This window comes from Lynx canadensis, chromosome B3 (genome assembly GCF_007474595.2).
Source record: "Lynx canadensis isolate LIC74 chromosome B3, mLynCan4.pri.v2, whole genome shotgun sequence".
Lineage (NCBI taxonomy): Eukaryota > Metazoa > Chordata > Mammalia > Carnivora > Felidae > Lynx > Lynx canadensis.
The window spans coordinates 116,769,566-116,794,613 of NC_044308.2; the positions used below are offsets into that span (position 1 = coordinate 116,769,566).

General features: G+C 40.8%; 1 protein-coding gene across 12 annotated transcripts in view; it reads left to right on the top strand.

Moving 5' to 3' along the window:
* SIPA1L1 (signal induced proliferation associated 1 like 1) overlaps positions 1–25,048 on the top strand; it is a 362,478-nt gene that overhangs the window by 178,972 nt on the left and 158,458 nt on the right. For all 12 annotated transcript variants that reach the window (XM_030319459.1, XM_030319465.1, XM_030319461.1 and 9 more), the window contains one exon: positions 3,406–3,464. The gene's annotated coding sequence lies outside the window, so the exon portion shown is untranslated. The remainder of the gene's footprint in view (positions 1–3,405; positions 3,465–25,048) is intronic.

The following is a 25,048-nucleotide window of genomic DNA, read 5'->3' on the forward strand; positions in this document are numbered from 1 at the left end:
TGCGCTAAGATATTTGTAAACCGACAGAAACTCTTATCAGTTTAACCGTTAGTTTTCTGTCCTTTCCTTTGTTCTTGGGCAGCCAGGAGTGCCTGAGGAATGTCACATGTATCTCACCTGGGGGTGATGCTCTGCTAGCTTGTGCTTTGCTCCCAGCTTGCCTAATGCTCCCTCATCACACCCCTTTCTGATCTCTTCTTACTCCTCTTCCCACCTCAGAGGTAACTATTATCCTGACTTACATAGGTGTACCTATTTTTGAACTTCATAAAATGTAATCATACACTGTATTCTCTCATGTGTCTGTCTTCTGTCTCAACATTACGTTTGTGAGATTCATCTGTGTTGTTGCATTAGCGATGGTTCATATATATTTATTACTGTATAGTAGGCAAAGTACAGCCTGTGGCTGGTTGCTTGTTTTTGTAAGTAAAGTTTTATTGGAACACCGCCATACCCATTCATTTACCTATTGCCTATCTGTGTAAATGCACTCCAAATGCAAAGTTGAGTAGTTGAAGCAGGGCACCCAGACTGTTGGTCTCAAAAGCCAAAAATATTTACTATGTTGCCCTTGCAGAAAAAGCTGACTGACCTCTGCTGTATAATATTTTGTTGTGTTTCCTTGTGGCTGTTTGTGTGTGGGCCCAGCTTCTCAGTGGCCATCTGCTGGAGGCCACCCTTTGGCCCTAGAGGCTACCTGTGGTTCTCTGCCTTCGGGCTCTCTCCAAACGCAATTCCCAACGTGGTTTTTTGCTTCCTCAAGGCCAAGAGAAGGATCCCTCACTGTCCAGTCTTCTGAGACAGTCTTTTATAGCATAATCATGGGAGTAACATCCCATCAATGTTGCCATATTCTGTTGGTTAGAAGCAAGCTACAGATCACACCTACACTTAGGGATGGAGATTATACAAGGGTATGGATCATTGAAGGGTCAACTTAGGGTATATCCACTTCTTTCTTTCTGTCTGTCTCCTTATCTCCCTTCTCTCTACCCCTATTCCAAGACCAGCCAGAAATTCTGTCCTCCTTTTGTTTCTTTTTTTTTTTTCCTTTTCAGTGTTCTCTGTTTTTATTTAAATTTTTAATATTTTATTTATCTATTTATTTATTCATTTATTTATTTATTTATTTTTGTTTGTTTAGTTTTCTTATTTTTTTAAATTTACATCCATATTACTTAGCTTATAGTGCAATAATTTCAGGAATAGAATTCAGTGATTCATCACCTACATAAAACACCCAGTGCTCATCCCAACAAGTGCCCTCTTCAATGCTCCTTGCCCATTTAGCTTATCCCTCCCACCCACAACCCCTCCAGCAACCCTCAGTTTGTTCTCTGTATTTGTTTAAAAAATTTTTCAATGTTTATTTACTTTTGAGGGACAGCGAAAGACAGAGCATGAGTGGGGGAGGGGCAGAGAGAAAGGGAGGCACAGAATCCGAAGCAGGCTCCAGGTTCTGAGCTGTCAGCAACAGAGCCTGATGCAGGGCTCGAGCTCATGAACCCTAAGATCATGACCTGAACCAAGTTTGGGTGCTTAACCAAATGAGCCACCCAGGCGCCCCTGTTCTCTGTATTTAAGAGTCTCTTTCGTTTTGTCCCCCTCCCTGTTTTTATGTTATTTGTGCTTCCCTTCCCTTATGTTCATCTGTTTTGTATCTTAAATTCCACATGAATGAAGTCATATATTTGTCTTTCTCTGACTAATTTCACTTAGCATAATACCCTCCAGTTCCATCCACGTAGTTGCAAGTGGCAAGATTTCATTCTTTTTGATTGCCGAGTAGTACTCCATTGTATATATATGCCACATCTTCTTTACCCATTCATCCATCGATGGACATTTGGGCTCTTTCCATACTTTGGCTACTGTTGATAGCACTGCTATACACATTGGGGTTCATTCCTATATCCTTTGGACACATGCCTAGTAGTGCAATTGCTGTGTCATAGGATAGTTCTATTTTCAATTTCCTGAGGAGCCTTCATACTGTTTCACAGAGTGGCTGCACCAGTTGGCATTCCCTTGCACCTTTTCTTTTAATGGTGTTTTTATTTCTATGAACCTGAAGGTGATCATAATATGCCACCCCAAAATATGCTACTTTGGCGCAAGGATTATTTTGAGTGAAGGAAACTGAGCAATAGCAGATGCAGGAAGAGTTTTCTGTCGTTCCCCTGACAATGGGGCATAAATTTCCATTTGTCAAGGTGCATCCCGTCTCTGTACCTGGAAGAGGAGAACCCTTCTTACCACTGGAGAAACTTCAGTCTGTATAATCTTACTAAACAGTCCTATCTACCATACATTTCCTGGTCATCTTTCCAGTTTATCATCCTTAGGAGCCCAATCCCCCTTTCCCTGTTTAGTCACTTCTCCACAATTTATTGCCCGTTGTTAAAATGGTATTTAAGCCCCTGAGTCAGACTGCTTCTTTGGGTTTTAACTTTTTTTCTGTGACATCCCCATGCGTGTAGAAATATTAACATAAACCTTTTCTCCTGTTAATTTGTCCTTGTTAGTTTAATTAGCAGGCCTCTAGAAACTGAACATGAGAGGGTAGAGAAAAAAATTCCTCCCTACAAACTAGATGCCAACAACATGGCTGAATCTTACATACCCTGAGGAAGGTGAAATTAGACATGGTATTTGTAGCTATCCTCAGCCCTGTCAGGGCACAGCATCCCGAGGAAACATCACAGCAGAGATCGACTTTTATGTTTTTAAGTTCTTCTTAATTAAGAGTGTGCTTTGCTATATTGTTATTTGTCCTGAATAGAGAAATAGTTCTCATCTTTCATTTTCAAATATTCACAGCCTTTCCAGTGTTGTAGAGTCCCTAGTTGTGTGGGTGTGTTTCTTTAGCGTTCTGTGGTATGCTGAATATTCAAAGTGTTAATAAACACGCAGTATCAAATATTTGAATCCACTTTGTGTATTTTTTCTGAGAACTCTTCCCTCATGTCTCTGAGTTTAGAAATTTAGAAATTAATTGAAGCTGATTTATCTAACTTTAATTTGCAGTGATGTGAGTAGTGTTTTCTAAGGGGTAGACTACATGGTTTTTGAGATCCTTTTAATAATTCCGTTTTTCAGTTTTACAGATAGCAGTCCAAGGCAATATTAGTTGATTAAAATGTATTTAGCTTGTTTGACGATAGATGCAGATGATTTGAACTTGAAAATATTGAGAGATACTCTAATACTACAGATGTTTTCTCTGACTTCTAATTTAAATGCAGCTGCCTACTTGCAAAGGCTGGTTTGTCTCTTTCAGAAAAACGATGAAACTTTTTTTTTTTTTGCAACTATTTTATTTTAGTGAAATTTCTTTTGTACTTAGCTGTTGTTTGCCTGTTTTTGAACTGTTTTCTAACTATTTTATATTTTTCTTTTCAGGTTATTCATTATTAATGCGAATGATGTTTAAATTTCTGCAGCCATGACACAAGAATATAGTAAGTGCTATCCTGTACTTCCTATGACCTACCTGCTTTAAAATGAGTTGACTTTGTGCCTTTAAGTTGGAGCAGTGGAAATACAGAAACGTTTTTTTTTAATCTACTTTTCTCAAAGGGATCAATTCATTTGGTCGTCTGCTTTTTGAGTCTATAGCCATATATATAAATTCCTAACGACAGTGATTAATTTCATCCTCAGACGAACACAGTATTGTTCAGGCTGTTCCCAGTAAATATCAGCAGAGCAGACATTAGGGTTGGATCCGTATCCTGCATCCCATTTATCTCCCGTGTAGGAGCTCCAGGGTAGGCCCCATTAGAGGCAGTCCCATCCCCGCCTTGTCCACGAGTGACTCCTCAGCCAGTGTTGGCTGTCACCTGGAGGGAAGGATGGTTTCAGGAACGGCCCAGTAATCCTGCCCTGGCAGATGAGACTCCTGGGCAGGTCTGCCAGGAACTTCTGGCAGAAGTCGTCTCCTACTTAAAACAGGGCTAGAGGAAGAGCCTGCCGCGCTCTCTCTCTCTCTTCCTCTGGACGTTGTTATGTGCTGGCATGAGATCTGCTGTGGCTGCAGCCTGAGCAAGAAGCCACACAGGGTGGAGGACAGAGAAGCAAGCCCCGAGGCCTCCAGAAGTCCAGGCCTTTGAGCCAGTGCATTTGCTTTTTGTTTAAGCCAGTTTACGTTGGGAGCCAAAACATCCTAAGTGATTCACTTAAGCTCCATTTTATTTTTAGGAATCCATTAGTTTCTCCCTGGGGAATGTGGGAGTAATTGCAAAGCAAGGCAAAATAATGCCATTAAATTAAACTGGCAGGGCGTGCTGGTGTTGACTGGCATCCTCGGGCGGCACCCTCTTCCCTCTCAACAGTTAACAGATAGAGTGATTTAGTATTCAAAGACGGGAGAATAAAATCTATCGCTTTCACTGTCTCTTTTCCCTCCGGAAGGTTTTGCCTTGTAATCAACCCACTTGGGCTGTGAACTCTGAAGAGGGTCTTGGTCTGCCCGCCTGAAACCAGCTCCTTGTGTAGGTGCATACTTGGCGGTGTGGACTTGCTCTGTGTGTCTTACAACCACCTGTGGTCAAATATCTGATTCCTTGTTTGAAAAGTTGATACTGGGGCGCCTGGGTGGCTCAGTCAGTTGGGCGTCCGACTTCAGCTCAGGTCATGATCTCATAGTCTGTGAGTTCGAGCCCCGCGTCGGGCTCTGTGCTGACAGCTCGGAGCCTGGAGCCTGCTTCGGATTCTGTGTCTCCCTCTCTCTCTGACCCTCCCCTGCTCATGCTCTGTCTCTCTCTGTCTGAAAAATAAATAAAAACATTAAAAAAAAAAAAAAAAGTTGATGTGAATATTTCAGGTATAAAAACAATAGCATCAGGAATAATACAACAAATACCCATATGTACTTTCCTACAATACCCTGGAGAAATGGAATATTTGCCAATTCTGTGGTGCAGTTAAACATCCAGGGTAATGCGCCCTAACAGCAGCGCCTTTCTCTACCTCCAAGGAACCACTGTCCTGATTTTATTCTTTCTTTTTCTCATGCATTTTTGTCTGTGCCTTTATCACATTTGTGTAATACAACTTTTTGTATGCTTTTTAACTTCAGGTAAATGTAGATACTGTATGCATTTGTTCTTTAAAATCACAGAGGAGTTGAGAGTAAATTCAGGATCGTGGCAAGAGGCTACAGATTTGTTCTGAGACACTTGTCAAAAGATCTTTTATTACTAGATGTCCTAGTGATCTATAATAAATCAGAGACTTTAGGGGTGCCTGGATGGCTCAGTCGGTTAAGCGTCTGACTCTCGATTTTGGCTCAGGTCATGATCTCACGGTTTGTGAGTTCGAGCCCTGCATGGGGCTCTGCGCTGACAGTGGGGAGCCTGCTTGGGGTTCCCTCTCTCCCTTTCTCTCTGCCCCTCCTCGACTCGCTCGCTCGCTCTCTCAAAATGAACGTTTAAAAAAAAATGTGTTAGACTTTAAATTGTGGAGTTTAATCAACATGTAGACAGCTTTTTATCTTGGTTTCTGTAATTTGGGGTTTGGTTTGCTGGTGAGTTCCTTTTCTTCACCTGCTTCTGCACCCCTGTGCCCCTCTGGCATGTGCGGGGTCAACTGGGTCATGACTGGGCTTTTCAGAGTATATTGGTTGCTTCTTTATTTAAGTAGCTCTAATCATCCCGCGGTCCGAGTGCGTGCTTTTGGCCACCTTAGGTAAATGTGCATTTTCCTGCCATCGTGCCTGCTGAGTTTACTTCTGTGCTTTCTGAACTGTTGGTTCGTTTGTTGTACTGGTGGCAGCAGTTCTGGGAGAGGCACCCACACCTATGAACAGGTTGGGAAGCACGGTATGTACTTTGCAACATAGTACCGCAGTCACTTGTTCTGTCTCGTTCTTTCCTTTGGTGTCCCAACTGGAGTCTTAGAGATCATTTTGTAGCATGCTTGTCTGAAATACATCTTCGGTCATTTAACTTCTGCAGTCAAATAACTCTTTCTTTTGCTCTTGGAGAATTCATATTACCCCTTATTCTTGTTTGGAATGTGGCCTCCACAGAACTGAATAGTCACTTCCATTCAGAGATCATTAATCCTTTCAATTTGAGGGCATAATTACTGATAAAGTGTCAGAGGAAGATTTATGACCATCAGAAGAGAATTTCTCCCCCCTCCTCCACCCCAGGACGTTATTTTTGTTTAAATGTTTAACACGTGGGGGGAAAAAAAGTAAGCTCAAAAGATATTTTCTCCTTAATTCATGTATGTTGTATACATGTTACAGAAAGGAAAACAGTAACATCTTTCGGAGGTTTGTGTGCTAGGTGCGTGCGTTTTTCTGTTGTCAAAAGAATGGGTCCTTCTTTTAATTTTATTTAAATGTAACTATCTATAGCTTTTTTTTTCCTTCCAGTGTGGGCCCAGGATCTTAAATTAAAATGTTGCCAATGTGAGAAGATTATAGCCATCAATGGAAACACCCAATCAATGAGGGCCCTTGTAAAAAGAGCTACTCTTCTACTGGAAGACCAGATTTCAAGATAGTGCGCCATATTGTATGTTATGCCAAATATAAACACAATAAATGTGAGATATTTAAAATATAATCTTATAGTATGTTTTTTAAAATATTTATTTAGTTTTGAGAGAGAGAGAGAGAGCAGGGAAGGGGGCAGAGAGAGAGAGAGGGAGACAGAGAATCCCAAGCAGGCTCTGCACTGTTGGTGCAGTGCCCAATGTAGGGCTTGAACCCCGGGAACCCTGAGATCATGCCCTGAGTCGAAACCAGGAGTCTAATGCTTTAATTGGCTGAGCCACCCAGGTGCCCCCGATAGTGTTTTATATGCATTTTCTTATTTTAAGAATTTAGTGTTACAGTGCTTTTTAAGGGAAGAACACTGTTGAAATTTTTCTTTGAGAAATCAGTACTGTGAACTGATGTTTTTGGTCGTGTGTGTGTGTGTGTGTGTGTGTGTGTGTATGTAATGACATCTTATTTGTTTTTTTTATATAAAGGGATTTGTAGACTTGGCTTGATTTTATACCTCAAAATGAAATGGTGCCTTTGTGGGGGATGGTCCACGGGGCTGAGAGAACTGCTAGACAGTGAGTCAGACGTGTAATTGGGTCTTGCTCTCTCCGCACCCTTGTTGACTTGAAAGCACTGGCCATAGACCATTTAGTCTGGGAAAGCAATACATGAATCATCTAAATTGGCACAAATTATTTGGAATGCTACTAAATGTTTTCTGCTCTTTATTCTGATTGAGGGAATGAGAAAGGGAGACTTGTTCTTTGAGTTTGAAAGTCCTCTAGAGGATACATATACATTTATGGAAGCAGATTTCTTTCCTAGATAGAATGGAAGGCAGTTGAATATTTGACATTTGTATGACAGTTTCAGTTTTGTGGGTTTGTTTTAGAATATTCCTCCAAGCTCTATATATCCTTACCTTTATGAAGAAGGTGGTGAACTGTTGCCTGTTAGGAAGGGGAATCCGGGGGTGCTGTCTTGCTGTCTGAAGCCTCAGCTTAACCTCCACAGCACAACTGGGGTAAGGGGAGAATCCTGCAAGTTTATGTTGTGTTTATTTTGTTTCCTCCTAACTTGTCCCACTCATCAGTATCTCGCATATTTAGGATGGAATTTTGTTCTCCTTTTCTTCCCTTTCTCAAAATGAAGGGTCAGTAGACTTGTTGAGACCTATTAGGCATCTGGCAATGGAAGTGGGTGAAAACCATTTTTTTATCTTCACTAGATAATAAGTGTACTTTGTTTCAGTGTATTTTATAGCAAAAACTTTAAAATAATCATATTCGTTTTAAAGTAGAGGACATTTATGAGTCATTTAGGTTAAAGATAAAATGAAGACTTTCTTTATATAGAAGGTAAGCCTTTAATTAGTTCTTTTTGTCGTTGGGGGTGGGAGTTTCTCTGACGATACATTAGGGGTCTTGCCCAGCACTTTCTGTCTTACGTATCTGCTCTGAAGAGAAAAAGAAGCAGATTTTTCTAATCTATAGCAAAAAGACAAGATTTTTGACTTGTAATGTGCGTTGACTTTGATACATGGATAAATCTTCATTTTTGTTTTGGAATATATGTGAGTGGGCATCTCATAAGAATGCATCTTTTGACAGGAAGTAGAAGAAAGCCATAGCTCACCATGTAATTTTGTATTTTGCAGGCGTAACTACTGTTTTGTGTCTGTGGCCAGTGTGTACAAGCATGTGAGTCAGATTGTTTTTGTTCATCTAGGGCATTGCTCTCTGTTAGACATTGCCACATTCATTTTGGGGTTGTTGAAAATCAGGTGTTCAAATTATAAAATTATTGTCAGCACTTCTACTGAATTAAGTTGATAGATTTTAGAATGAGTTTCCAAGAAACTGGTAAAGTATTTCATGAATCCCCTTGACAAAATTATGTATTATGTGGTTAGTGCAGCTTTTTCCCCTAATACAAATCACAGAAACCTTTGTATAGCGATTTAGGTTATGTTTATGAAGAGTGCCCCTTCTAAGAACTGTGATTCTGTTTGTCGCAGGGACTTGTTTATGACCCAATTAACCTTTCACGTCATCTCTTTTTACAATTAGGAGCCAAGAGACCATGCCTCAGTACCAAATACAAATCAGCCAACCCTATTGCCTTTGGTTTGCATATTGTATAAATAATTGGGTCATTAGCCAATACCTAAACAGAGGGGCATGAAAAGTATATCTCTGGTGGGAATTTAACATCACTTGATGGCTTCTAGATTACTTTGTGTAAATTATTTCTTCCATGGCAGTCAGTACCTCTTGTTTAATGGGTGTAGTGATTTGTAAGACCTCAGTCAGGAATTCCAAAGTTCTTAATGAGTGTAAAACTGCCTAAAGGAGTTGTATGTTTGATTCTGTCCTATCTCCCTCAGGAGCAAATGCCTTCTAACTTGGTGCAAACGAAATCTCAGTTTTCTGAGTGAATGCTAATCCCTGATGAAAACTTCCCATCTCTCTCTATCTCTCTCTCTTTTTTTTCTTCTCAGATCAATTAAATAGAATTAGTCTGCTCTGTGGGTTAGGGGCCCCTTCTCTAATCTGGAGAGCTCTGCTAACCCGTGTGGAAAGGTAGACCAGCTGTTTCTATTTCTGTCTGGATATTTGACCCCATCCCTAAAATTTGATAATGTGCCCACTGTACTTCATGAAGGCCTCAGGTAAAGAGGGAGTTGCCAGAAGGTAGCCACACTCTGCAAATGAATGGAGCTTATTGCTTGTAAAGATGTAGGCCAGGGCCCAGCATTAATTGCTGCTATAATTTGATTCTTTCATTGTATTTTGATGATGTTTTGGAATAACATCCTTTCAGTTGTATTTGTCCAAATCATCAAAAAATCTTTCTTCCTTTCTTCCTTCCTTCCTCTCTTTCTTTCTTTCTTTCTTTCTTTCTTTCTTTCTTTCTTTCTTTCTTTCTTTCTTCCCCCCCCCTCTCTCTCTCTCTCCTATGTATTTAAGTCATCTCTACGCCCAGGGTGGGGCTTGAACTCATGACCCTGAGATCAAGAGTCACATGCTCCTCCGACTGAGCCAGCCTGGCGCCCCAAGAAAATCTCTTTTAATTCTGTCTCCCAGCACATTAAAAAAAAAAAAAATACTGTTAAGACTCTTAAATATAGAGCACAAACCGAGGGTCTCTGGAGGGGTTGTGGGTGGGAGGATGGGCTAAATGGGCAAGGGGCATTAAGGAGGACATCCCGTTGGGATGAGCACTGTGTTATATGTAGGGCATGAATCACTGGAATCTACTCCTGAAATCATTATTGTACTATATGTTAACTGGGATGTAAATTAAAAAAAAAGAATACCTTTCATAAAAATAATACATACTTGCGAAAATGTAAAAAACAGATAAACATAAAGATGAAAATGAGAACCATCTAGAATTTTACTATCTAGAAGTAGCTGTTATTGACATTGGTGAATAATGTGTTCTCCTAGAACACAGAGTACACCATTAAAGCGGGGATAAAACCCTTATTGATGAAGGACTGATGGAAGGTTGTGGCACGCAGACACTCTTGCATACCTATATATGGTATGTGTCAAATCTATTGTCATCTAAACTGCAGCAAGTATTTATTTCTACAGGTTGTCACCGTTTCGTCATAGGATACGGAGACAGCATCTTTAAAGAGAAGCTGGAACAGCCCTACTGGTTACCTTTCGTTACCATTGATTTTTAGGGAGAGATTTTCATGAGCAGGGCGTGCTTTTCTCTGTAGGTGGGAGTTTTTGTGTTGTTGTTTTTTTCTAAGTGAAGGAGTATTTGAAATAAGCTGCAAATAAGCTTCTACTCTTTATAGAAAGAGTAGAAGAATGGTATGCTTTTAAAAGAAATATATTCTGCCCCCCTGATGGAAAGGAGAGAAAAGTCGAACAACCAAAGGCTGTGTGTGGTAATGCCTCAAAGATAACTGAATGTCATAGTCTGTCCTGGGCTTTCTTTGTTTCATGTGGCATATCTGTCTCCTGGCACATCCCCGAGTGCTGTGCCTCTTCTCTCTGCCCCCTCCTGTCCCGTGACAGCTTCACACAACTTAGCAGCTCCACATTGCAGAAGTTTGGAGTTCTGCACTGACTCAGACCTTTGATTGTCCCACTTCCTGCTTCAGTTTACGATAACTTGGGTTATTGTCTGGTTTTCAGATCATCGCACCACAAAAACTCCAGCAACAGACATCTCCCTGGATCTGAAAGTATTTGTCCTCTGTGGTGTCGTGATGGTTTCTGAGCATTTGCTTGCTGTCCTCGTTGTCTGAGGCTCAAAATAACTTGGTATGCCACAGCCCTCTCAGCGTCCAATGGGCTGCTTTAAACGTCCTTAACTGAGGCATTCTCCATGAGCAGTGATGCGCTTCAACCAGTTGGCCAGTAACGACCCCCACAGTTTCTTGTCCTGAGGCCACTGTGGTGTAAACAGAGCAAGTGATGAGAGCTTTGTCCTCTAGTCTCTCTTCCAAGTAAAGAGTGTAGGAGTTGTTTGAAAGGAAGTCTGCGTTTTGTGGTATCATTCAGTTTTGGCGTTGTGTCTGTTTAAATTTTAGCCTGGAATTCTTCGGGAGACTCCACCCCTGGAAGAAAGTGAGGATTTTAAAAAGAATGTTAATGCCGAAGCTGCTCATGTTCCTAAGAACATAGGACCTTCGTTGAATATTCTTTGTTACACAGCAGCAGCTTACTGGGTTTCACTTTTGCCATTGTGGTGCCTTCCACTGAGAGACTGGTTGGAATTTAATTAGGCAAATATTGCCAAGTTTTTGATTATTTGATAAGTTTGTGTTACTGGAAAGCACTCAAACTTTGATTTGTTGGTCTCACAATGTGTTTTTAGTTGTAAGCATCAAATTGAGATCTTTGTATTTCAGTGGTTGAAGAGAGCAGATTTTAATTTGTCGCCAAGAGTCATTAATAAGTAATAATTTATTTTGCTACCTGCTTTACCTGTGAAACATTTGGATTTTACACGATGATGTTCAATAGTTCTGAACCTTGTCTTTTTTTTTTAAATTTTTTTTTTTTTCAACGTTTATTTTATTTTTGGGACAGAGAGAGACAGAGCATGAACGGGGGAGGGGCAGAGAGAGGGAGACACAGAATCGGAAACAGGCTCCAGGCTCTGAGCCATCAGCCCAGAGCCTGACGCGGGGCTCGAACTCACGGATCGCGAGATCGTGACCTGGCTGAAGTCGGACGCGTTTAACCGACTGCGCCACCCAGGCGCCCCAGAACCTTGTCTTTTTATCTACAATGTTGGGATAGACAAAGACAGCTTGATGGATTTTTTTGTTTTTAGGCAAGATTACAATTAATCTCTTTTTGGAAGGGATTTAGATAAGTCATTTTCAGTGGGTCTCCCAGTCCTCTTCTCGGTTCCTTACAGAGGGCTGCCTTTTTCCTTCTCCACCTTTCTCCTTTTACTTCTTTCTCCTTTTCCGATGAGATGGGGTTGGGGGAGAGGGTAGCGGTAGACAGGTTTGACTTCTCTAAGTGGAGGGTGAGCAGAAAACTGAGTTCAGGTAAAGAATGAAGTGCTGGACCTGACCTGGGAAAAAAGTTAAAGAGGAAAGAGCCTGGGTGAGAAGTGTGTGGTCTTCAAAAGTAAAACACTAAGGGGAAATTGGGAAATTGCTAACTCTGCCATTACTCTGTCAACTGTTTTTTCCTGTGACTTCAGCTGCACCAGATAGCCACTGTCTCCCGACCAAAGTCTGGGGACCACTTTTGAGCAATAGTTAACTTGTCAATGTTCTCTTCCTCCCCACAGTAGATGCTCAGTTAACAGAAAGTGTGACTGACTTCCTGACTTAACCACAGGAAAAAAGATAGGCTTACTTGTTCCTTAAAATAACCAGCCCAGTTTGCTATCAGATGAGTCCCTCCTTCATTAATTTTGTGAGGAAGATAGGATAATAGGTGGAACACTTAAAAAAAAATTATACACTAGGGTCTCTCTTATTTTCTCAAGGGGAATGAAAAGTATGAGAAGCTATTCAGGTTTCAAGATAAGAGGGCACACTGTTGTCTAGCTCCCGGAGAGGTGATTTCCAACCATTCTTACATTTCATTTCTGTCCCATCAATTGGTTGAATTAAAATTGTATCCTGAAATGTTGTCACATTCTTTGAGATTCATGGAGTCCCCTAGAGGTGGTGTGAAACCACAGCTCAGAATCACTCCTTGGGGATATGATCCCTTGTCCAGAAAGGCAGTTTAATCTCTCAGGTCTGGAGGAATGTGATCCGGATGCTTGAATGTTTCTCTTCTGCCTTTTCTAGTTTGTTACTTCAGATCTCTGTCCTTACCACCACGACTTTAAACTTGATTGTCAAGTTCACTTTCTTCTTAATGGTATAAAATAGAGGCAGAGCCATGGTACTTTTTGGGAAGAATTTGTGTCTGTCTTCTGCTATTTCTGGATACAAAAGGCAAAGTAGACCCATTCTTACAGGTTTCAGTGCTTAAAAAACAGGGACAACAAAGATGAACGAGAAAGGAGGGAAGGAATTGGGGGAGGGAGGAAGGAAGAAAGGGCCGGCAAGAAGGCAAGAGTCTGGTTTCTTTCCTTTTTCTTTTTTTTTCCTTTTGAGAGAGAGAGAGGCGAGGGAGGGGCACAGAGAGAGTTGGAGGGAGAGAGACTCGTAATCAGGCTCTATGCTGTCAGCACCGAGACTGACGTGGGGCTTGGACTCAGGAACCCTGAGATCATGAACAGAGCTGAAACTAACAGTGACACTTGAACGCTTGAGCCAGCCGGGTGCCCCAAGAGTCTGGTTTCTTAAGCAGTTACTGTTTTTCTTTTACAGACCCCCCCACCCCCCCTCTTTTTTTTTTTTTTTTGACATGTTTATTGAATGTAGTGTACCACTCACTGCAGTCATGGGGGTTTCAAATCTGGGAGAACACTGTTATCCATAAAATAGTTTCTTAGTGACTGTTTCTCAGATGTTTTTTAGCACAAGAGAAGACACAGTTATTTCAGATTATTTCAAATTTGTTAGTCGTTTTCCTCCAACGGCACAGGACAACATTGTTTTTCTGTGACCTTTAAAAAGGCCACGGGGTCTGTTAGATGCTGGGATGCTCCCTGCAACCCTGTCTAGATTCGGCCCACATTCCCAAATGAGATAATGGATGCAAAAATGCTCTCTAGTAAACTGTAAAGTATCATAAGTAGAAGTATTACAAATAGTATCACCTGTAGTCTTTACTATTATTCTCTGCTAGAGTGGGTGACTCTCAATACTCTGTTTAGTTCATGACCTCCATCTGAGAACTGACTGCTTTCGACAATCCTGTTTCCAGGGAATAGCTGTTTCTTGATTATGCCATTTTTTATCTGCTTGGACCTTTTGCAGAAGTAAATGATTTGCATATTGAACAAAAGTTGTAGCATATATTGCATTAAAATGCGTTTCTGACATTTCATAATATTTACAAATACAGGGGTCACTGCCCCTCATATGCGGCAATAATGGTGTATTGGCAATGACCCTAAAGTTCCTGGCCACGTGAAAAATACCTTGCTTTTGTAATTACTGTTTCAGAGTCTCAGCCACACTGCTTGTTCAGCAGGAGGACTGCTTCTCTGGCAGATGGGCTTGTAGCCTCTGTTGAGCTTCTATGTAGAATATTGCTGTTTTGATTTAACTCTTCGCCCTCAGGCTTTTTAATTTGTACATATCCATGTGAAAGACTGTTCCGAGAGATGTGCGGCCTGGTCTACAGCAGGTATAACTTGCAAGGAGAATTAGGAGGGGGAGAAAGACATTTCCTTCCTCTCTCTCCCAGAGTGACTGGAAAGCAGAACCATTTTTGTCTGTTTCAAGTCCTCAAGCCCCTATGGGGGAAGAGATGCTGCTCCTGCAGATACGGTCCCAACAAGTGCCTCCTTCAGTGGGACGATGCCATGTCACATTTGCAAGCAGGACTGAGCGTGCTTCTGCACTGGCAGTGGCTGCCTCACCAGAAATGCTTCCTTGGATTTCACAGTAAACCTGTACTGACTCTGCGGGAGCTCTAAAACCCTGTCCTGGAGATTTGACATTCGTGGTAGCTTGCTGATCGTTTACACGGACAAGCCACTTGGACTTATTTCAGAACACTACTTGCTTGCTATCAGAGGCTTGTTCCTCTGAAGGGAGGAGATGGGCTAGTTATTGCACGTATTCTAAGACTGCCTGATTAGAGGGACATTTCTTGCTTACGTTGTATTTTCTTTCCTTTCCAATATACAGACCTTCCTCAACTTCGGATGGGTTCCATCCCAAGAAACCCATCCTAAGTTGAAAAGAGTGTAAGTCAAAAGTGCATTTAATACACCTAGCCTACTGAACATCAGAGCTCAGCCTAGCCTACCTTACGTGTGCTCAGAACACTTGCATTAGCCTCAAGTTGGATGAAATCATCCCACATAAAGCCTGTTAACCAGAAAGTGTTTAATATCTCGTGCAGATTGTTAAACAGTGTATTGAGAGTGAAAAACAATGGCTGTCAGTGTCCTTGTTGCTTACCCTTCGGATCGTGTGGCAGACCAGGAGCTGCGGCTGGCTGTCACTGCCCAGCATCACGAGTGAGGATCTTAACACGCATCACTAGTGGGGAAAAAGATCAAAATTGAAAATTCCAAGTACACTTTCTGTTGCTTCCACACGGTCGTAAAGTCGGAAAATCATTAAGTTGAACCATCATCCTAAGTTGGGGACTATCGAAATCAAATCAAATATATCGAAATCAAATTCTATGAAATGCTGTGATAAAGTGGAGTCCTAGAATTTGCTTTTAGGAATTTTGGATTGTTTAAAGCTCAGTATTGTAGCTAGGCTAGCAAAAAAGTTCTCCTTTATCTTGGAAGTGATGTCTTGGCTGAATAAGAAAAAGAAGGGTAAGTAAGGTTGCGGTGGAAACACTTGGTTTACCTGATGAAAACATTTGAACTCTTATTAGCACAGAAGTCTCCTCCTTCAAAAGAGATGATATTTAAACTTAATTATTTAAGCATTTTAAGTTGTTTGAAATCAGGGCAAAATCAAGAGTACCCAAACCTACAGTGAAAAGAAAGTCCCAAGTTGTAGCTTCCACATCAATCAGACTTATTTACACTGCAAGGAAGAAATTTCCTGTCTCCACCTCTAGTAAGTATATATAATCCTCTACTGCATCTGAGGTGAATGAGCTCTTCTACTGGGCCATTTATTAAATGTTAAGTTCAATCCATTGGTGAGTAAATGAACCTAGAGACCATGGTCCATATTTAGAGTGTTTGGCTAACCTAAGAATTCTCAACATTTGTTAGTCTGTGATCTCTCCACTTTAAGGAAATACAGGCCTAACTGCATAGTTATTTGTTAAAAGTAGCAAAACAAATCACTTACAGGGCAGGAAACAGATGGGTCGTTGCATACTTCTTTCTCTAAAAGATAATCTATGTTGACACCCTGTGTATTTCATTCAAACAAGAGGTCCCAGTCCTTTGCCAGATTCTCTCTTACTGCTTCAGGCGAGCAGGATAGCCACTGGAAGAGCATTCCTCAAGGTTCTCCTTTCCATACCTTTTCTATCGGATGGCACAGAGGGATTCTGTACACCTGGGACCAGCAGTGGTTGCCTGACTCCTGGGGTAGGAGAGACAGAGGAGCCAAAGGCAGCTTCAGGGCTGGCCTCCTTCCCAGCACCCCACCTCCTTCATTTTTCCATTCTCCATGCTTCCCTCCCTGCTCTGTGACATCCTGCTCCTCTCCACAGGTGACCTCTTCACCCCCTCCATCCCATGGTCCGCTTGCCTTTGAGATGTTGATTCTTAGTCGTGTCATTCTGTCTCTCCCTTCTCATCCCTTCTTTGCCTGTGAACAGCCTTCAGCTCTTTCTCTGTCCAGCACAGATCTTCCCACCTGTCTTGGGTCTCTCTCATGCTGTCCTGTCTCCAACATGGGGAAGACCAGCATGGGGGAGGGGAGGGTTACCTCATCACTCTCTTATACCTTTCGCCCTTAAGTTTTTTGTTTTTTATTTTTTGAGATATGATATACATGCAATAAAATGCGTCAATCTTAAGTGTTAAGATTTAGGTTGTTTCTAGTTTGGGCTGCTATGAATAAGGCTGCTGTAAGCAACCTTAGGAAGTCATTTTGTGGACATATATTTTCATTTCTCTTGAAAAAATACCTAGGAGTAGAATTGTTAGATCATAGAGTACATGTATGTGTTTTACTGTATAAGAAATTACCAAACTCTTTTTCCAAAGTGGTTGTGCCATTTTCTACCAGCAATTTATGAGGTTCTAGTTGCTTCACGTTCTTATCAGCATTTGGTGTTGTCAGGTTTCGTTTTGTTTTGTTTTTAATTTTAGCCCTTTCTGGTGGGGTAAGAGTGAAACGGTGTCTCGCTATGATTTTAGTTTGTTTTTTACTGAAGTCTTAATGATTTGGGGTATCTTTATATATCTTTTTCATGTGCTTCTTGGCCATTTATGTATCTTTTTTTTTTTTGTGGCAGAGTATCTTTTCAAGGCTTGATTGTTTTTCCAAATTATTATTGAATAATCTTTTAATTCTTGATATATAAGATTTCAAATATACATTAAAATATATATTCTATATTTAAGATATATATTTAAACACAGACACATACATGGTGCCTCTTGATGAGAAGGTTTTGTTTTAAACTTAGGCTTGGTCAGTGCTTTACTGTATGTTATCTAAGAAATCCCTGCCTGGCGTGCCTGGGTGGCTCAGTCAGTTGAGTGTCTGACTTTGGCTCAGGTCATGATCTGGCGGTTCTAGCCCCACGTCAGGCTCTGTGCTGACAGCTCAGAGCTTGGAGCCTGTTTCGGATTCTGTGTCTCCCTCTCTCTCTGCCTCTCCCCCACTTGCTCTCTCTCTCTCTCAAAAATAAATAAATGTTAAAAAAAACTTTTAAAGAGTAAAATAAAATTCTAAAAAAAAAAAAAAAAAAAAAAAAAAAAAAAGAAAGAAATCCCTGCCTGTCCAGTTTTGGGAATATATTTTCCAATGTTTACTTAAAGGTACTTTATGGTTTCATCTTTTACATTTAGCTTGATAACCTAACTTTAATTTTGTGTGTGTATGTGTGAAATAAGGCAATTATTGAGGTGACTTTTTTTTCTTATGCATGTCTAGTACTATTTATTAAAAGACATTTTTATTAACTGAGCTGGTGTCTTGGTTGAAAATCAGTTGACCGTATATTTATGAGTTCATTCCTGGACTCTCTTCTGTCCCATTGGTCTGTTGTCTGTTCTTATGCCAATTTTATGCTGCTGTCTTGAGTACTAGAGCTTTATAATTTTGAAATCAAATAATGAAGCCTTCCAACTTTGTTCTTATTTTTATAATTGTTTTGACTATTACAGATTGTTTGCATTTTCATGTAAATTTTAGAATCATCTTGCCTTTTTTATCCCCCCATAAAAATACTAGATTTGTAATATCTATACCCAACGTGAGGCTCAAATTCATGACCCTGAGATCAAAAGTCACATGCTGTACCATTTGAGTCAGCTAGGCTCCCCTATAAAGTTTGCTAGATTTTGATTGGGATTTCAATGAAACTAATTTTCGATTTGTGGAGAATAGACATTTGGGTGATGCTCAGTCTTCTCGTCCATAAACCTCTCCACTTAATTTCTCTCCGCAACATTTGGCAGTTTTCAGTAGAGAAGTTTCTCACACCTGTTAGGTGTGTGAGATTTTTTTATGCTTCTGTAAATGATCTTTTAAAATTTCATTTCTTAATTGTTTACTTACTATTTGTATATTGACCTGCAAACCTCCTAAATCACTTGCTAGTTTTAATAGTGTGTGTGTGTGTGTGTGTGTGTGTGTGTGTGTGTGTGTTGTATGGGATTATTGGTTGACATAGATCATGTAGATGTTTAAATAATGATGGTTGTACTTTTTCCTTTCCCATCTTTATACCTTTTTTGAAGATTCATACTATTCACCAAGATTTGTTTTTCTTGGCCTTACTGAACTGGCTTAGAACTTTCAGTATAAGACTAACCAGAAGGGATGAGACTGAAATCTTTGCCTTATTTGTGATTTCAGGAAAAAAGTATTCAGTGTTTCCCTGCTCCGTTTATACCTAATTTTTTTACACAGTGGCTTTTGCTCTTCACTCCTGTAATTCTTTAATCTCCTTACTTCCAAGTATACAGAGCTAAACCAAATGTTCCTGGGCTTTCCTTTGTTTGTGACATTTGTGCTACATTATCCTCATTCTTCTCTTTCTTTTCTGCCTCATCTCCCTGAAAGTTACCTCCTCCTTTTCTTTTTCTTCTTCATTCTCTCACCTCCGTGGAAATACCTTCTTCTCTTTCACTGGCTTTCTTCTTATTATTCATTTCTTCTTCTTTTTAAGTTTATTTATTTTGTGAGAGAGGGACAGAGAGAGAGGGAGAGAGAGAATCCCAAGCAGGCTCCCATCTATCAGCACAGAGCCCGACGTGGGGCTTGATCTCACAAACCGTGAGATCGTGACCTGAGCTGAAATCAGGAGTAGGATACTTAACCAACTGAGCCACACAGGCTCCCCTGTTCATTTACTCTTATAGCACATATTTATGGACCAGGCGCTCTGTGGTCCAGTGTGCTGGTATCTGGCATTGTACAGGTTGATAAGGCCTGGTCTCTGTCCCCAAAGAGCTCACCCCAAAGCATGGGAAGTGCTTTGAAAGAGCGGATGGCTCCTTGGAATCCCTTGGCGGGGGTGGACATCTCACCTGGTCTAGGGGGCAGAGGGAAAGCCTTCTGGACAGGGGCCTGCACTGCCTCTGCCCTCTGCATGCGCAGTTACCCAAGATCATAGGTGGCGCTCCTTTTATTCCTCTGCATGTGGTCATACCTGTTCTCAGTCATTTCCAAGCCATCCCTGAGCAGTTTCCACATCCAGCCAGAAACACAGGTGTTGGGATCACTGTGGTGCTTAGCCCTTTGTGTCCTCTGTGGTTTTCTGTGAAGAGCTAGCCTAATAGTTCTTTAGCACTTGATGGTAGTAACTTGTTTGTCTTTTCAGGGACTCGACAGAATTTTATATGCATCAGAAATGATGTTTTTGAATAAACGAGCTCCTTGAAAACTATTGTTTTTTTCTTTGTGCCCTGTATTTTATTACTAGATAGATTTTTAAATTAGTTGAATTATGAAAATGACTTGGGAACATATTAATTTTCCAAGATAATTTTTGTGTTGGAATGTTCCCGTGAGGGCTCTTTTCCCTCCAAGCTACTGGACAGTAGTAAGTAGCTTTCTGGCTTTCTGGCTTGTTGCTGTTGGAAGAGCAGACTCATGTTCGTGAGCTACACTTCTTCAAGATTTCTGCCTAGGGTTTTCATTCTGTTTCTTTATCTAAACAATGTCTTTTTTTTGCTTGTCAGAATGCATCTCTTATTAAAAAGCTCTGCTTATTCTTGTAAAGCCATAATGATGCCACAGAACGCATTTCTTAAAGTAGGTACCAACTAAGGATTAATGTATTTTCAGATCATTCAATTATAAAGCTATGAACAGTGTCTTAATGCTAATGGAATAGATACATGAAGGGTTGTTTAGTGATTTCACCGGAATGAAGGTGAAGCAATTAAATGCATTAAATATATACAAATTGAATTATATATTTCTTGTTTTAGGCAAATGTATGCTACCTAGTATCCATTAAATGTGTCTGCATAGCTTTACTGTGCTGAAAAATGATGTGAGTCTGTAAACCTAATTATGTAATGAGAAGTCTGTTATCAGCATTTTATTCACTGAGTTTTTATCATTTACCAAATTTACATTACTTTGAAAGGTAAAGAACTTATCTTTTATTACCAATGGATTTTTTATTTCTATCCTTACAGAGAGGAGTGTAGTGATTATTGAAGGTATTTATGTATCAGATAAAAATCGATGTATGTGTGTGTATGTTTTATTGTCATTTTTTAATGCCCTAAAAATTCAGTTATTAGCATAGAGTCAACAGGAGAAATCAGTGTTTTAAATATAATATACACTAGGATGTAAACATTTGTGATATTCTTAATTAAAAATAAAATAAATATGGTTTTCAGTATAAAAGTGAAATGAAAAGACTTGATTTTATATGCACCTGCTTACACTGTTGGACCAGGAGCAGTTTTTGAGCCTCACTCCCCAGACATTGTATTATTACCCTTTTTGTTTTTAAACTCAAGTTTGTTTGTTTGTTTGTTTGTTTTCCCTTAATATATGATTACAAATGCTTTACCTTTATTATAGCTAATAAGAGTTCATAGTGATTCAGGATCAGTGTTTTTCAGTGCTGAGAAAGATTTGAGAAGTCCTTCTGAAGGACTGCCATAGTGTGGCTCCCTTGGCCTTATTGAGGGCCTCACAATGGAGGATCCATTTCCCCATAGATTGAGATTTAGTAGGTATAAATTGTTCTCATTGATTTATTCTCTTAATTCCTACCTTTTCAATTATTTTACCATCTTTTAGGCAGAGTCTTCTTTGTGAGAGATTTTTTTTGGTAATGCCCTTTGTCTTGTTCTCCTAGGCAGAGTGCCTGCTTGCCCTCACAGGGAGGGGGCTGTCCCACAGGGAAGCCAGGTAATTCTGCTATGGCCATTGCAAATCAGGGGACCTCTTTTGATTATTTCTGATGTTTTATTTATTTTCTTGTTCTCTCTGCCCAGATTGGCCAGATAGAGTTAGATCTGACAAGGTCAGCTGCAAACATGTGATATTTTCAATCACAAGTTGGCCAATCAGGAGGTTTCTATTTAGTTACTTGAACTAGGTCACCAGACACATTGTGTTAATCCTTTAGTTTAAATGGGCCATCTGTTGAGTCACCCTGGTAATTGTTCCCTTTTTGAATGCCTGTGGACCCAAGTTAAGCTGCAGCCAAGGGTGTTAGGAGTCTTTTCAAAGAGACTAATGCACTGCACTGTGGGCCCCTCTCAACTGAAACTTGCTCTTGGGAAGTCTCTGTTGCCCACTTACTTGCTTCTGTATTCCTTTTCGTCAATTGTGAGAGTTGTTCTGTATTGTTGTTATTTTAATTGTGAGAGTTTGAGATTGTAAAAGTTGAGGGTCATGCTTACTGAGGATAATTAGAAAAAGGGAGAAGAGGGTCTGGGAGTAGGAAAAAGAGGCCAAACATTTGTCAGTAGCAATAGTTTATTTCTTTGCTGGGAAGCTTTGGGAAAGGGAAGGGAGAGGATGGACAATAAACCTATTCCGTGTATTTGGGCTTTTCTGTCCCTCGGGAGAGGCCCTCCGAATGGTATAATGGGGGAAGTCAGAGCTGAGGGTTTTAGCAGAGTAATTTAAATGAGCTGCCCAAAGCATCTGAATTGTGCATTTTACTTTGTGTTAACTGATTTTCTGGGGAGATCTGGAAAGTAAGAGTCAAAAACATGGAGTGTGAAGTCTGGAAGGCAGTGGCCACATAGATGGAGAGCCAGACTGAGACAGACCTCTGTAAGTATGTTATCTGTGAAAAAGAAATACCAACTCTGTCCTGGGCCCTCTTCTCTTCTCTCCCGAGGTGATGTCATCGAGTTTTGTGACTCTCAGTGCCATCCGTGTGCCTCTGTGATAACCACTTCTGGATCTCCAGCTCAGACTTGCTTCAGATTTAGATTTTCAGCAGCCTCCCTGGTGCCTCCACATGTCTAGTGGACATGGTTGACACAGAGTTCTTGGTTTCTATGTAAAGTGAGCCTGGTCTCCCAAACCTCTGGTTTTAATGCTGAAGTTCCCACCTCTCGGGAAACCTCTCAGTCCTAGGCAGACCAGCATGGTTGGCCCTCTGACTTATAGTCCTTAAACCTGGTTCTCTGCCACTCTGAATTTCTCAGGAGAATGAATCATCCACCTAGAACCGTCCACCCATCTCGACATTCAAGAGTTGCCCTTAATTCATCGTGTTATAGGTCCAGCAGTATGTCATGCTGCTTGCTGACATCTAAATTTTGAGCGTGCCTTGTTGTCTCTACCTTCAGAAACACCCACCTCTCTCCATTTCTCTCCATTTCTGCTGATCCCACCTTAATGCATGCCATGTGCATGCATGGGTCATGTCTCATGCTGGGTCATGTCACGAGACAAGGCCATGGAACCCTGCAGCTGCTTCATGTTGCTCTTACCAAGGCCTCCAAGCTTCCTTACAGTCTGTTGCCATCTGTCTCTCCTACCCCAAGCCACTCCCCCTCCCCTCCAGCCATATTGGCTTTCTTTACTTTGGGCTTGCAAAGTCCGTTCATATTTTACATCTTTCCACTTGCTCTTCCTTCTGCCTGGAATGTCCTTCTTTTGGGCAGCAGATTCCTTCTTGACATTAAAGTCGTCTTATCTTAAATGACTTCTTCACAGAGAGGCCTTCTTTGACCGACCAGTTGACGAGAGTAGGCAACGAGCCAACTTCTGTACAAGAAAGTAAGCTCTTTGAGTGATGGTTTTGCCATCCTCACCATCCTATCTCCAGGTTTTAGAACAGTTCACAGAGAAGTTATCCAGGAAATATTATTATTTTTTTTTTAATTTTTTTTTTAACGTTTATTTATTTTTGAGACAGAGACAGAGCATGAACGGGGGAGGTCACAGAGAGAGGGAGACACAGAATCTGAAACAGGCTCCAGGCTCTGAGCTGTCAGCACAGAGGCCGATGTGGGGCTCGAACCCACGGACCATGAGATCATGACCTGAGCCGAAGTCGGACGCTTAACTGACCAAGCCACCCAGGCGCCCCCGGGAAATATTATTAATTGAAGTGGAGAATAAATTTAATTACCTCAAGGCATCTAATTAAAACTTTGAAGGAAAGAAGATTTTGAAAGATTTTTAGCAAGCAAGTGGAAATTGGGGGGTATCTGTTATTGCTGCTACAAAATGTATAGAATCTCGTTGAGGTAATGTCATATAATGACATCATCCTTTATGTTAGTTAAAATTCTTTAAGAACCTTTTCAGGTTTATTCACAAATATATTTTCCTGGGGTGCCTGGGTAGCTCAGTTGATTAAGTGTCCCGCTGCAGCTCAGGTCATGATCTTACAGTTCGTGAGTTTGAGCCCTGAGTCAGGCTCTGTGCTGACAGCTCAGAGCCTGGAGGCTCTTTCAGATTCTGTGTCTCCGTCTCTCTCTGCCCCTCTCCTGCTTGTGCTCTCTCTCTCAAAAATAAATAAACGTTGGGGCGCCTGGGTGGCGCAGTCGGTTAAGCGTCCGACTTCAGCCAGGTCACGATCTCGCGGTCCGTGAGTTCGAGCCCTGCGTCAGGCTCTGGGCTGATGGCTCAGAGCCTGGAGCCTGTTTCCGATTCTGTGTCTCCCTCTCTCTCTGCCCCTCCCCCGTTCATGCTCTGTCTCTCTCTGTCCCAAAAATAAATAAACGTTCAAAAAAAAAAAGAAAATTAAAAAAAATAAATAAATAAATAAATAAATAAATAAACGTTAAAAACAAACAAAACAAATATGTTTTCCTATGTCCTATATTTCCTTTGAGTTCATAAGTCATTCAGTGGTCAGCTGAATTATATTAAATTAAATTAATATTAAAACTCCAAGAGCAGTTTTCAAGACTACCCTGAGTGGAAAAGTAGAATTGTTATCATGTACATCAGTCTGTGGGCCATGAAGAGAGCCTGGGAGCCTTCCTCACTTGACTTTGACCTAAGGGACTAGTTTTGGAACTTGGGTAGTTATAAACCATTGCATTTCAGTGTTAAAGATACTTCCATAGCAGGGTCTGAGCCTCCGGACCCTGGCACTTGAGGCCAGGCAATTCTTTGTGCTGGAGGCTGTCTTACTGTAGCATGTTAGCAGTCTCCCGTGGCCTCCACTCCCTGGATGCCGGTAGTACTGCTCCCCATTTATAACAACCACAGATGTCTCCAGATACTGCCAGATGTCCCCCTGGGGACAAAATTGAAACCCACTACTCTAAACAGTTACTGTATTTTCTTCCGTATGCTTTACTCTGGGAAATTACTATGTAAAAAAACCAAATAGATGGCTGGTTTTGGGGGCTGGGAAGAGGAGGGAATGTAGCAGACTTTTAAAAAGCTATTATAAAGAAAGATTCTTCATCTTACATCATTACTAAGTTATAAGAATCTATTTTCAACTTAGCATGCCTCTCTAATTCCACGGTAAGCTTTGCGTTAGAAACCCTAAAATATTCTGAAGGAATTTGTTCTTTCAGTGTTTCTATATTTTTCGCCTGCTCCCATCACCATGGAGCCGAATGCTTTGAGAGACATGTTAGGTTAAAAACAGTAATGACAGAAGAGGAAAAAATGTGTTTCTTCTGTTTCATTTTTCCTTCTTTTCAGTTCTTTACCTCTCAGTCAACTGAGTGGGATCTTTAATTTGAACGTTTTAAAATTGGGCATCAAGGTAGGAAAGGCATGTTTTTCAGAGCATTTTTCCCCCCTGGAAAATGCTCATGTCAGAATTTGAGCAGACCTATGAATTGATACTCCAAGATCATGGAACACGTACCAGAACTGTGTAGGGAGAGAGCCTTTTTCCTTGGCCTGCTCCCATTTTA